Here is a 13,118-nt window from a genome sequence, read left to right on the forward strand (position 1 = left end):
ACCCACACAAAAAGGATCAGACAAGCCCTTTATAAAGATTGTCCCAAGTAGTGCTTCCCCTTCCAGACTAGCACTTTATAAAGATGGTCCCAGGCTGTACTGCCCCTTCCACACCAGGCAGGGTTGGAGATTTCTCTCCCTTAATTAGGCAAACATCTTTGTCCTGGAGGGATTCAGTCAGTACTCTCAAGCAACATTGAAGTGTGTGGTTTCCTCCAGAGCAGAGGGGTTGGAATCCTGACCTCTTGAGGTTATATTACTGTGGGTCTTTGGCCTGGGTCTCAGACAGGTGGCAGTCAGAGGTTCTGTGTCCCTGAATCCTGGTAGGTCTAGGAAAACCCAACCACTTTCAGAACTGGTTCTCCAGTTCTCTACATTGAGTTTTTGCTCGTTGGACAATGACAGAAGAAGAGCAGAACGAAAAAAAGAAAAACAAAAAACAGAAACACACATACATGGAGAAACAGTTCTCTGGTGCTCAGTGTGTCAGTAAGTAGTCTTAGCACCTGGTCCTGGGTTTGTTTTATGCTATTAAAAGGTAGTTTAAAGTTAGTCATTGTCTTTTGGTTTGCTTATGTATTGGTGGAGAATCTAGATTCTCCATCCCTTGCTACCATGAACCTGAAGCTTTCTTTCAAACTTGTGAGATCTCAGAGTTTTGGGGTTATCAGCCATCCATCTTGGTGTCCCTTGCTTTGTTATTTGAAATAAGGTGTGGCATTTATGCCTTGAGTGGTCTGGACTCTTATTCTCCTCCTTATGCTTCCTACATAGCTGGAATGATAGATGTATAATACCACACCCAACTTTTTATTGGTTGAGATGGAGTTTCTTTCTTTCTTCTTCTTTTTTTTTTGGTGTACTGGGGTTTGAACTCAGGGCTTTACACCTGCAAAGCAGGCACTCTTCTGCTTGAGCCACACCTTCAGTTCAAGATAGGGTTCTCTTGAACTTTATGCCTATGCTGGCCTAGAATCACATCCTCCCAATCTCCACTTCCAAAAAGCTAAGATTATATGCATCAAACACCACCCCTGGTTTCAAGTTTTGTTGAAATAAATATTGCCTATCTCCAAATTATTTACATGGATAGACTAAGCAATTATGGCAATAGCTGAGATGAACAATGCAAAGCTGACCAGTGTGTTCTCAAGACCAAGACTCTCTACAACGCAATTGGAGGAAGAAGCAGAAAACATCATTGAAATCACCTTCATTAACTGAGCAAATATTTGTTGTGAGAATAGCATGGTCATGAATCTGAGCTCTGCCAACCAATGGGTCTACAACAATGACAGAGGAAACACTCAGTTTGTATTGTTTAAAGGCTTTTTCAGATAAGGACTTAGAGAAAAAAAGAAGGAAAATTGTGGTTAAAAGAGGAACAAGATTCTCAGGGGAATGCCAGGACAACTCCATATATTCTGACTCTTGAAGAGCCTAGCTTGAGCACTGCTAGAGAAAAGGATGCTCTGAGAGCAGAAATGGAAGGTTTTTATTATTAAAATATTTTCTGAGGACCCATTAAGAATATTAAATGACAGAATTTGAAATGTTTATACTCAGGAAGTAAAACTTGTGGGATAAAGTTGTCCAAATATAGGAAAATGAAGCAAATGCACTGGAGTCAATTCAGTTACAGTATTAATAACACTTACAAATTATGTTGCTTTTCATTTGGAGTTGCAATTATCTGATGAAGTTCTTTTTTTAGAGATTGCAGTAAAACTAGTAGCAATGAGAAGAATCTGGAGCTCTCCTTATAGTTTATTCAAAGGCTGGTATGTGTTACCAGGAATAAATGGCTAGCTTGGAAATTAAGTTAGTACAAATTCCTGAAAAGATCTTGAACATGTGTATATTGTTAAGTTAAAGATTCAGCTGTGCATGGTGATATATGTCTTCATTTTGGCACATGAGAGGCTGAGGTAGGAGGACTGTGAGATCATGGTCAGCTTCATCTGCACAGAGACACCTTGTCTCAAAATTTAAAAAAAGATTCCTAAATGAGAAATAAGTTTTTTAATACATGAGGAATAAGTTTTATGTTATACATATTTTCTTCTTTTGTTATTTGCCTAATAGCTGAGAATAATATAGTTCCTTTCCTAATAATTCAAAGACTTTGTTTTTGATAAGAGTACATTTTCAACTTGCAAGTGTAAAAAAGAGTTAAATGACATAAGCAAGTTTAGTGTTTAGTTGAATGGCACACTTTGGTTGATGGATTTTTATCACTTTATATTTGGTTTACATATTTATTTTAAAACACACTGTCATATGACCAGACACTGAAACTATAAATAATGGATGAAAACTTTCATGCCACTTCATTTCTACTCTTGGAAGAAAGTTCTATTCAGCCATTCAACAAGTAAATATTAATTTCCTATTATGTAAAAAAACTGCTATTATGTACCAGACACTATTGAAACTAATGCAAACTTACCAGTGAACAAAGAGGAGACCAAAATGTCCCTGTCTTCTCTAAGAAAAGAGAGAATAGAAGAAGAAGGAAGGGGAGGAGGAAATGAAAGAGAAGGAGAAGAAAAGGAGGGAAGGATGAATTGAAAGACGGAGAAAGAAAGAAGGAAACAGAACTCTGGGCCCTCAAGGATCTTACATTTTACTGATGGGAGAGTTAGTGGTAGATTATTAACAAATTACATGCTAAAGAAGTCAGTTATGTGGTGTATCAGAAGGTTGGAAGTTCCACAGAAGAAATAGGCTCTGGTGAAGGGAATTAGACTCAGGAAAGGGAGAACAGAGAGGTGATGGAAATTTCAAAATATGTGGCCACATAAAGTCTGTGAAAATAATAGATTTGAAATAAGACTTGAAGAAGGTAAAAAGAGCACTCAGGCAGGGAACAGCAAGTGGGCTCAGTATTACTAGAGTGGAGTGACAGAAAGGGAGCGTAAGAATAAATCATGAGTGTAGCAGTCAGTGAACCTGTGCAGCCTGTTTTTACCCCATTTTAGTAAAATAAAATAGAATAAATTGAACAGTGACAACTTATTAGGTCAATTCTGAATAATCTAATTTTGAACATTGGTTAGATCAACCTCACCATTTCTTCCTGTGACCTGAAATCTGCTCCACCTAAGGCAATTAGAAGTGGTTTCATTATTCTCTTTTGTACATGTATTTGAAGCCTATCAATCATATTTTCTCACATTAATTTACTCTGTTTACTTTCCCCCAATATGTACCCCCAAACTTTACCTATTTTATAGTCCTATCTTTCATTTTCATTCCAAAGTCAATATTAAAAGTGGTTTCTCAATGTATACTCACTGTGAGTATACTTTATGTTGACCACTCCCATGCTATGACTGCAGAGTGGAGTAGTTGAGATAGACACAACCTGGCACACAAGACTGACATAGTTTTTGTCTAGCTCTTTGCAGAAAATGCTTGCAGAGCATTGATAGAAGATAGGGCCTTTTGGGCCAATGTAAGGATTGTGGCCTTGAATATTAAAGAAATGAGAAGCCATGGGAAGGTGTGAGCAGAAAACTGACAGGATATGACTTATACTTTGAAATGATCATGATGGCTGCTCTATTGAGAAATTTTAAGAGTAAGGGTTGGAGCAAGGATATCAGTTGGGACTCTAATTCAAAAGATGCACTGAGGCACCTCGCACACAAAAATGCACAGATGCACTAGAGTGTACCAGCGTGTTGCAAATAATGATAAAATACTTGACATCTGTTAGAAATTTGTGAGCTTTTGCTAGTAGGGTGTTCATAGTTTCAATACTAGGTCAGGGCACATGCTTTTAAGTGATGCCATCCATATCTTTGTGCATCTGGGCTTTCATCAGTAGGCACAATGAACAAGAACAACTCTCTACAAATTGATGTGGACTAGCAAGTTAATTTTTCAGTGCCCAACTTGATTCCAAGGCTTCAGTGTCCAATGGATACACATAGCGATTAGCAACTAATAATGGTTATTTAAAAGTGAATGAGAATTGTTTTCTTTAAATTTACATTTATTACTTATAAATGGCTATTTATTTGCAGCAGGATTATCTTAGTTTCCTGTGGCTGCTCTTACAAATCACCACATACTTGGTGACTAAGGGCTATAGGTATGGCTCAAGTGGTAGAGTACTTGTGAAGGATTGCTGAGGCAGTCCAGCTCATCTATAGTATAGTATAGCAGACAGAAGTCCTTTTTAGAACATGGCTCTGCACAGTGGAGATACTGCTGGGAGAAGCAAGAGGCACAAAGCAAAAATCTCCCGATGGGAAAAAGAAAAATTCTGAAAATAACCCACTGTGTTTGTAAATACCTAAAATAAAAACAAAGGGAAAAAAGAGAACTTTTGTGAAGTTCAAATATTGATTCTCCAGTTAGGTGTGGTGGTGCACACTTGTAATCCCAGTACTTCAGAGGCTGAGAGAGGAGGATCAGAAACTTGAAGCCAGCCTGAGACCAGAGTGAGTCCCTGTCTCAAAAAACAAAACAATTCAAAAAACAAAACAATTCAAAAAACAAAAACAAAATTAAAGAAGGAATGCCAACTACACAATGCAAAAAAAGCCAGTAAAATTCTGAAAAGAGCAACACAAGGACACTTAGTAATTTAGCATACTATAAGGTACCATTTCAAACCAGGAAATTATTCAATAAATTGTAATATGTTTTTGGGTGTAAATTAATTTCTCTGGAAGGATGTACCCAAGGGAAAATTAGGTGTCCTCAAGGGAATTGGATGAAGGGTTGTTGAAAAGTTTAGAGAAATGGGTGATTTTTATCAATTGCCTGTTTATACCTTTTTAATAGTTCCGTCAGGTGAATCTATTGCTTTTGAAATCTAATTGCCAGAGTTCAAAGCCCAAATGACACATTGTTTTCTCTTAATCTTTTGTAAATTCTTGATATTACATATAAACTTATGTGTGGATTTGGTAAGTGATGTAGGGGAAACAAACCAGTCTCCTGTAACTGATAAGTGAATATACACATGTGCAATATGCAGTCATGAAAAGGAATGGAGGATTCTTATACTTTGCACATGCACGAACCTTGAAAACTCTGTTCAGTGAAAGCAGCCAGATAGAAAAAGTCACATTTTTGTATTTAATTTATATGAAATGTCCAGAAAAGTCAAATACAGATGCTACTTGTTGTCTGGGGTCAGATAAAGGAGGAAATTTGGATGAATGATACAGTGCAGAGAAGTTTCTTCTGGGGATAATGAAAATATTACAGATTAGATAGGGGTGATGTTTGCACAATCTTTGAAAAGTCCCAAAACACCACTGAATTGAACACTTTAAAATGCTGAACTTAATGTTAAGTGAATTATGTATCAAGAAATATCCTTTTAAAAGTAAACTACTAGTTTAACACACTGATACCACATGCCCCATATCAATGACCCACTGCCTTCCAATCCTGTAGTCCTGCACTGTCCCCCACCCATTCCCTTTCCCATTGTGTCTTCAAGCACCTCTGTGTAGTTGCTGTGCTGTCCACCTAGGAGGTGACTCTGTTCATGTCCACATTGTTGTCCCCCAGGTGGGCATGACTCCCACTGCTCATTTTTGTCATGCTCTTCAGTTGATGGCAATTGTTGGAGAAGGTGACATGCACCAGGGTCAGTGGATGAAGTCCCCCAACCTTGCACTTTTTTGTCCTTGCATGACTTTCAGATGCTGTGTTCTGAAAGCCAGTTTGAATGCCTATGGTCACTTGCAAACACCAAGGACTCCAGAAATCAGGACACAAATTGAGGCCTTGCTCATGTTTAGGTATAGAGATCCCAGCCCATTGCTGAACATCTCTATAGAGTGGAACAGTGATATTGCCCTTGTGTGTTTGAAGGTTAACTGAAGTGATGGATTTTGCTGCCCTGGTGCATGAGTGGTGAGAGAATGGTGATTTATATTTCAGGCCATTTTCTGGGTAGGCTAAGTTGCAGCAGTTCACTTCACTAGACCCCAAGTTATCAGCTGCCCCCAGGATGACTGAGCTGTTGTCACTACTATGGTAGATTCTCCCATATATTGTATCCACAATTCCCAGCTTTAATCATAGATAACCCAAACATGTTGGCATTGTGTCGTGAATTTCTAAAATGCTTATCTAGTGGATCGTGAGGCATGAACCATTCTCAATAAAAGATTTTTTTAAATTAACATTTCTTCTTGTCAACAGCATGTCTCCAAATTACATTTTAACCCCAACTTCATATTTTGTCATTCTTATCAACATTTATAATCTCTTCTCTTTTGATCTTCTACTCATAGATCATATTCCTTCCTCTTTACTCACTACTTATCCTTCACCTGCTATTCTCCTATCCAACTTTCAGTTCCTTTCATCTAATGTAGACTTTGATCCCCACCAAAGAAAATGACAGAAAGCAGCATATCAAAGCTCCAAAGGCCTCTTTATTGATCATCTACTAGTCTATTACATTTCTTTATTTAAGATTTTAAAAAATACATAAGAATAAACTGTAATTTATATTTTTATCTGTAGTATTTTATGTATTTGTATATCTATAAATATACTTATAATATCTTTCATATAATTACGTAAGTATATTTATTTATCTAAACATATATATGTGTACATATATATGTACATATGAAGATGTAAAACTATTTGATATCTAAAATGGTACCAACAATCTTAGCTGCTCTTACATTACATAGCCTTAGTATCGAGAAATTTCCAGTTCTTTTTCCCTCTCAATGAAAAATTACAATTTTCTCAAAAAAGGATATTTGGCATCATGCTCACACTCTTGCTGAGCCTTTCTTTTCATGGTCTCACATTCTGGCTGCTGTTGTTTTGTGGGGGGGGGGTTGACATTACTGGCTCAGGAACATTGGGTTTCCTCCATGGAGTTGGTTGCAGCCTGAAATCTTCGAGTAGAAATTGGGTTTGAGACTTAGGTGGTCACTGGAACCTGATCACAGCAGTGGAAGCAGGTTCCCACTGGAAAGAAGTACAAGATGATGCTTTGTTGGGTGCAGTTCTAACAGTAGCAGACTGAGACACACCAGGCTGGGGAGGCTTAGTCAAACTCAGTAAAATTGAATTAGTTGAAAATGGCCGAGCGGGTTTTGCAGGACCAATCAAAGATGTGTTGGCACTAGCTGGTTGAGATGCATTGACTGCCTTAGATTGGGCTGTGTTAGAATGAGGCCAGACAGGGTAAGGTGCAGTGGACCTATGTGAAGCAAGAGCCTGAGGCCTATGAGAAACAGGTCGAGGTTGAGGCTTGTGTAGGCTTTTAAAAGTTAAAGGTACCAACTTAACCTTTCCAGGTGGGGGAAGCTCATACTGGCAAGGAGATGGACATTCTTTGTCAGCACTGCTATTTTTCTTCTGGGCTTTGACTTGAATTTTTTTTTTTTGACTAGATATCCCTCATGTGGGGTATCTAGCTGTGATGTGATAGGTTGAGAATACTGGGAGCCTTTGGTGTTGCTTGAATTTCCTAGGGCCTGACAGGAAGATGGCCCAATGTTCTTATCATTTTTCTTCTCCAGAGCATGAAAAACCTGTACTGATTCCAGCAGGTGCATGCCCAGGGAACTTCGAGGCTTATTAAAGGTCTGTTGGCTAAACTCAGATAGATTTCTGTTGTGCTTTTCCTTGGGAATGGTTGTCTTCTCTGACTTCCTTTTGTTCCCTGTCTGCTTACTCTCTTCAGTTTTATTGGAGATGTTTTCACTGATCATTTTGTTCTTTTCCTGTTCATTGTCTTTAGCGCTGATGGCCTTGTTGGCTGTGGCTTTTGGAGGTTTGATGTGAAAATGCTTGATTGTGTTCACAGGAGATCTGCCACTGGATGCAGCACTGCACACAACCACTTTTCCCTCCAGCAGGCACTGTGGGTTCTGGTGCTGAATTTTGGCCTTTGAAACTTCACTGATACGTTCAGTAACTCCATCCTGCTTTTTGATTTGGTTAGTGATATCCTTTATTTCGCTTGACTTTTCCATTACCTTGATGTTCCTTATATCATGGGCTTTGATGGCTGTGGGAACTTTGGACTGGTCAAGATCTGTCAATGAGTTGAAAATGGACACAGGTGAATATCTTCCACCAATATAGCAATGTCTGCAAGACCATTGCTAGACTCAATCCCATTTTCTAATGCCCCTTGGTCATCAAGACTTAGGGTATTATTTCACAAATTGGCATTTTCAGAACCAGACTTCCCCTCTTAAACCAAAGGGTTAGTGTGGGCCAGAAGTTGATGAATATCAGGAATTTCTAAAGGAGTACACGAGGAGTGTGATTTTTGATTGGGATCTAGCAGGCTTCCAGAGGCTTTGAAAGCTTGGTTTTAATTTCAAACAAATTCTCTTTGTCTACTTGTTTGGTGTATGGGGTTGGAGACAAGGCCAAGATATTCGTAGAACTTTGGACTGGAGTTATTAGTGAAATGTTTCCATATTCACATTGTTGTTTACTCTCAAGTACCTGAGCATTTATACTACCTCAGGACTTGAGAAATTTTGGAGTTTGTGGAATACAGAATGTCTGGCTTGGAGGTTGCAATCCTAGGCAGTCTCCTTTCCCATGGAAATTTCCATGACTAAAAAGTACTCAAGGAAGAAGTCAGTCCCTGGTAAGTAGGCTCTCCTGCATTCCCACTAACACAGCAACCAAGCTCCTGCCAACGGTGAGGAAAGCATTTTTTATTGATGCTTCTTAAGACCATGGATAGGATCATGTATTAGGTGATAGGTGGTGACTGCTTGAGTTGCTACTGCTTGTCTATTGATGTCATTTTTCTTTATATTTCACAGGAGTGTTGTAAATAAATAATAAGTGAAAGTGATTTTTAAAAAGATGAAATGTTTTGTGCTTGGGGTGTGGCTTTGTAATAGATAACTTCCTCACCATGCACTGGTTTTAATCACAAGCAATAAAGTCAAGTTTTATAAAGACTAGCATTCTCATAGATGGTACACTCAATTTTCTCTTCCTTCCTTGTGAATAGCATAACATAGTAAACCACTGTCTAAGAGATAAAGTGGAGGTCTTCCTCATCATATACATAAAGAAGGAAATGGTCTATGCACACAGAGATCCTTTGAACAGGATCACTTAAAACAAGGAAATTAAAGAAAATTAACTGAGTATGAATTTGAAGGTTTGGAAATGTTTTCCAAAGAAACCAAAGCAATAGATCAGGAAAGAGAATTAATTACAGTGTAAGGGGTTTACCAGGTCAATGAGGCCACATTCAGTGTGCTTCTGAGGGACTCTTAAATGCATCATGGATGGACATTGCAGTTTTCTCCATTTCCACATTTATTTATTTATTTATTTGTGGTGTTTTTTTGGTTTGAACCTGAGGCCTAACCTCATGAGGCATGTGCTTTACCACTGCTGCCATGGCTTCATCACTCCAGCTTATACAGAATGAGAAACTGCATTGAGTGCTGAGTGAGAATAGTGGTTGAAATCTACCCTATCTGTGGAATAACCATCACCTATCTGCAGGTACGACTCTCCTTTTGAATGGTAATTATTCTTTCCCCTTTTTTGCCCTTTTACTCACCTTGTAAACTCCTTGTTGTGATGGGTTGAGCAGTCCCAGAGTGGAAGGTTCCAGAGGTGGAAACTGGTGTTAGGATGTTTGGAGTCTGAACTTCCTTTAGGACCATCACCATTTCTGGTTGAGGGACAGGGGCCCTACCCCCTCCATTTGGAGCAGTGCCATAGGATTGCAGGCAGGAGCCAAATTCTAGAGATATCTTAGGCCCCAGTGTGTTTTCATTATAGTAATAGTCCTGGCTTCTTTCCTGGTAGTGAAATGACAGGATGTGTCCTTGATTTGGAATCTGAAATGGTGTTCTTTGAACAAAGTTAGCAGGAAATGATGGATACAAGAGCACCACTGTGTTGGTAGTTGAAGTAGAGATCTGGGTCTGGCCAGTAACTTCAGATGGCATGGTTGTGCTAGAATGTTGATAAAGGTAGGCACTACCCATGAGTGACTGGAAAGAGGTGTCAGAGCCTGATGACACTAGCCATGCTGGAGTGACATCTAGACCAGAATCTCTGGAGAAGTTGCAGAGATAGCCCTTCCTGTTAGGGATGCAGCATTGTTCACTGCAGGAAGAGAGACCTGCAAAGAATTTTCAATTCCAAGTAAAGGTGGATTTGAGAAATTTTCTGTTGGAATAAAGAGGGTGATGAAAACTGATGAGATTGACAAACTCTCACCTTATTTGCTTAGCAGTATTATCTTAAGGTAATTGTAAACCCAAAGCTTCTAATACCAATACTCACTGAGATACCAAATATCAAACAGTGTAGGATGGCTGTAACTGATGAAACAGTTTTGTCCTATTCTGATGAACTGCATCTTCTTCAGTTTGGGCATGGAAGACCTAAAGTGACCTAGTTTCTATATTTTTCCCTGGGCTTAAAGCAACCTTCTCTTTACCTTTTTTCCTCAAGCTTGCACTAGTAAGATTTCATAGCTATCTCCTAGAATTGTACCATTTTAGGACTAAGACATCCTTTAGAGTATTTTTTTATATTACCATTTTTGAAGTGAAGAAACCTAGGACGCGAAGAAACCTAGGACTTGAGAGTTCAGACTTATGCCTTCAGTTTCTCCCATCAAGATCTACCTTGTGCTGGGAGCTAGTAGCACAGGCCTGTAATACTAGTTACACTGGTGGCAGAGATCAGGGTGACTGTGGTTTGAAGCCAGCCCAGGCAAGTAGTTTGCTAGACTCTTTCTCCAAAATATCCAACACAAAAAAGGGCTGACAGAGTGGCTCACTTGGAAAAGTGCCTGAATAGCAAACATAAGGTCCTGCTTTCAAACCCAGTACCACAACAAAACATCTCCTTGGTATCTGTGTCAGGTTATAGAATCTTACTGTCTTACCAGGATATTGTTCTCTGTAAAAAGACAAAAACCCAGGAGAAATAGAACTTTTAATAATTGCTTTTTATTTTCTTATTCATTACAAACTAGTATTACTAGTGAGGCCATGACTCAAGTCTGTAATTCTAGCTTCATGGGTGGATGAGATCTGGAGTATAGTGATTTGTGTCCAGAATAAGCAAAAAAAAGTTCACCAGATCCCATCTCAATCAACTGTGTATTATGGCACATGCCTCTCAGCCTATCTGTGGTGGGATGCATCAAATAGGAGCATCACAGTCCTGTGCAGTACAGGCAAAAAGTGAGACACATTTCAAAAATAACTAGAGCTAAAATAGCTAGCAGTGTTGCTTAAATGGTGGAGCACATGCCTACCAGTCATGAAGCCCTGCCCTACTACAGCCAAGAATGAAAAAAATGAAGAAGGAAGTAAGGAAAGTGGGAACAATGAGGACAAGGAATGTATTTCTAACCAGTACATACACACAGAAAATTATATAATTAAAAAAGGTGTAATGGGCAGATAAATGTAGTAAATGTAAACATTTAGGGGGCCATATTTAATGTAGATCAAGATTTCTATAAATAATGGTATGAATCTGGGTGAATCTATAGCCACAGAACTCAGAAATGGAACTCAGAAGTGGAACTCAGAAGTGGAAGGGTTGCTTGATTCCAAGTGTTTCAGGTCAGATTGAGTCACATAGCAAGACATCATCCCCCAACCAAAAACAAAACAAAGCAAATGTTAGACCTTGAATTCAAACCCCAGTAGTGCTAAAAAGGAAAAATATTATAGAAAAGATGAAAAGTAGCCTTAACTTAAAATTTACTTCTGATACAAGTTAGGATGGATAATTTTAAAAAAATCCATTTATTTAAAAAATCGTAATGAAATATGACACTGAAAATTGTTACACCAACCTTCTTTTATAGCCCCCTTTCTTAGTGTGTTTATTGGAAGAATCATTTCTAAAACATGTTTCTAAAATGTTCATATTCAAAACTGTCTAGTGTCATCTGTGTCCGGAGTCAATGGAAAAAATGTGATTAATTATGACTTTTCTGATAAACTGCTTTTTTGGGTGATACCCTGTTCTCTCATCTACCTTCCTAGTCCATCAGTACAAGCATTTGCTGAAACTAATTTCAGTTTTTCCTTTGCTCTGAGTAGATTTCACTCTACAAATTTTGAGTGTTAATTTAAAAATTGTTCTCTTCAACATTCTGTCCCAGACCATCTCTTTTTCCTTGAGAATGTCCCCCTACTCTGTATCCCCTTTATTGTTAGTTTTTTTCCTTCCCTCATTTTTATATTTTCTTCACTCCCAGCAGTTACTCTCAGCCTATGGGTAATAAAAACTATCCCAAACTTTCTTCCTCTAGAAAATGTTCCCTTCTGATAACACAGTCTTCTCCCTCTTCTCTTCCTATTTCTCTTTTCACCTAGTTTAAACAGAAAGTTCCAAAACCCATGAACATTTTTGATTAGTGTTATTTGAAATACTAAAGAGGAATTATTAGTGGAGAGAGACTGTTTTAGATGAAACATCTTGGCATATAGCAGTAATTTTTAAGTACCATCTAGTGTTTTCTCTGTTTCTGTTCAAACTAACACTCTCAATAATTCTGATTTCACTATTCACATATCCTTTAGACTCAGTATTAGAGGAGGGAAAGGAACAGAACATGGGCCATACATCGTCCTCATGTAGCAGATGAAAAACATTTTTTGAGTGAGTATACAATCTGTCCAAAGCTACATACCCAGTAAAAGTCAAAGCCAAAATTGAAATTATGTTCCCATGTATGTAGTTCAATACTTATTCTAAGCTGTTTTGATGCTAGTACTAAATTTAGGATCAGTGAGGAAATCAAATTTTTTCATTAGTTTTAAAAAGGCTATTTTTTAAAAACTTTCTTTCCTTACCAACATGGTCAGAGAAGTGTTAACATCAACTGCAGATACAAGAGATGAGGAGATGATACCTGTCTGTGTAGCTGAAGCTGAACAGCACATGTGTCAAGTCCAAAGGACACTGGTAACTGATCACTGGTCACTGGTCACTTGCAGTGAATCAAATTTGTTTACAGACAACTCCATGGAAACCCCAAGATTCTACCAGGTGGCAGGAGGCTTGATGGGAGAATGATGTCATAAGGTAGGCAGTTTAAAGTTATGAAGTAGCCAATAGCAAAATCCAATTCCCAACCACAAAGTGGGATT

General features: G+C 38.4%; 1 pseudogene; it reads right to left on the bottom strand.

Annotated features, from left to right (window-relative positions):
* Positions 1 to 6,664: 6,664 nt before the first annotated feature.
* On the bottom strand, positions 6,665 to 12,911 carry LOC141417246 (uncharacterized protein C2orf78-like; annotated as a pseudogene).
* Between the last annotated feature and the right edge of the window lie 207 nt (positions 12,912 to 13,118).

This window comes from Castor canadensis, chromosome 15 (assembly GCF_047511655.1).
Source record: "Castor canadensis chromosome 15, mCasCan1.hap1v2, whole genome shotgun sequence".
In the NCBI taxonomy this organism is placed as follows: domain Eukaryota; kingdom Metazoa; phylum Chordata; class Mammalia; order Rodentia; family Castoridae; genus Castor; species Castor canadensis.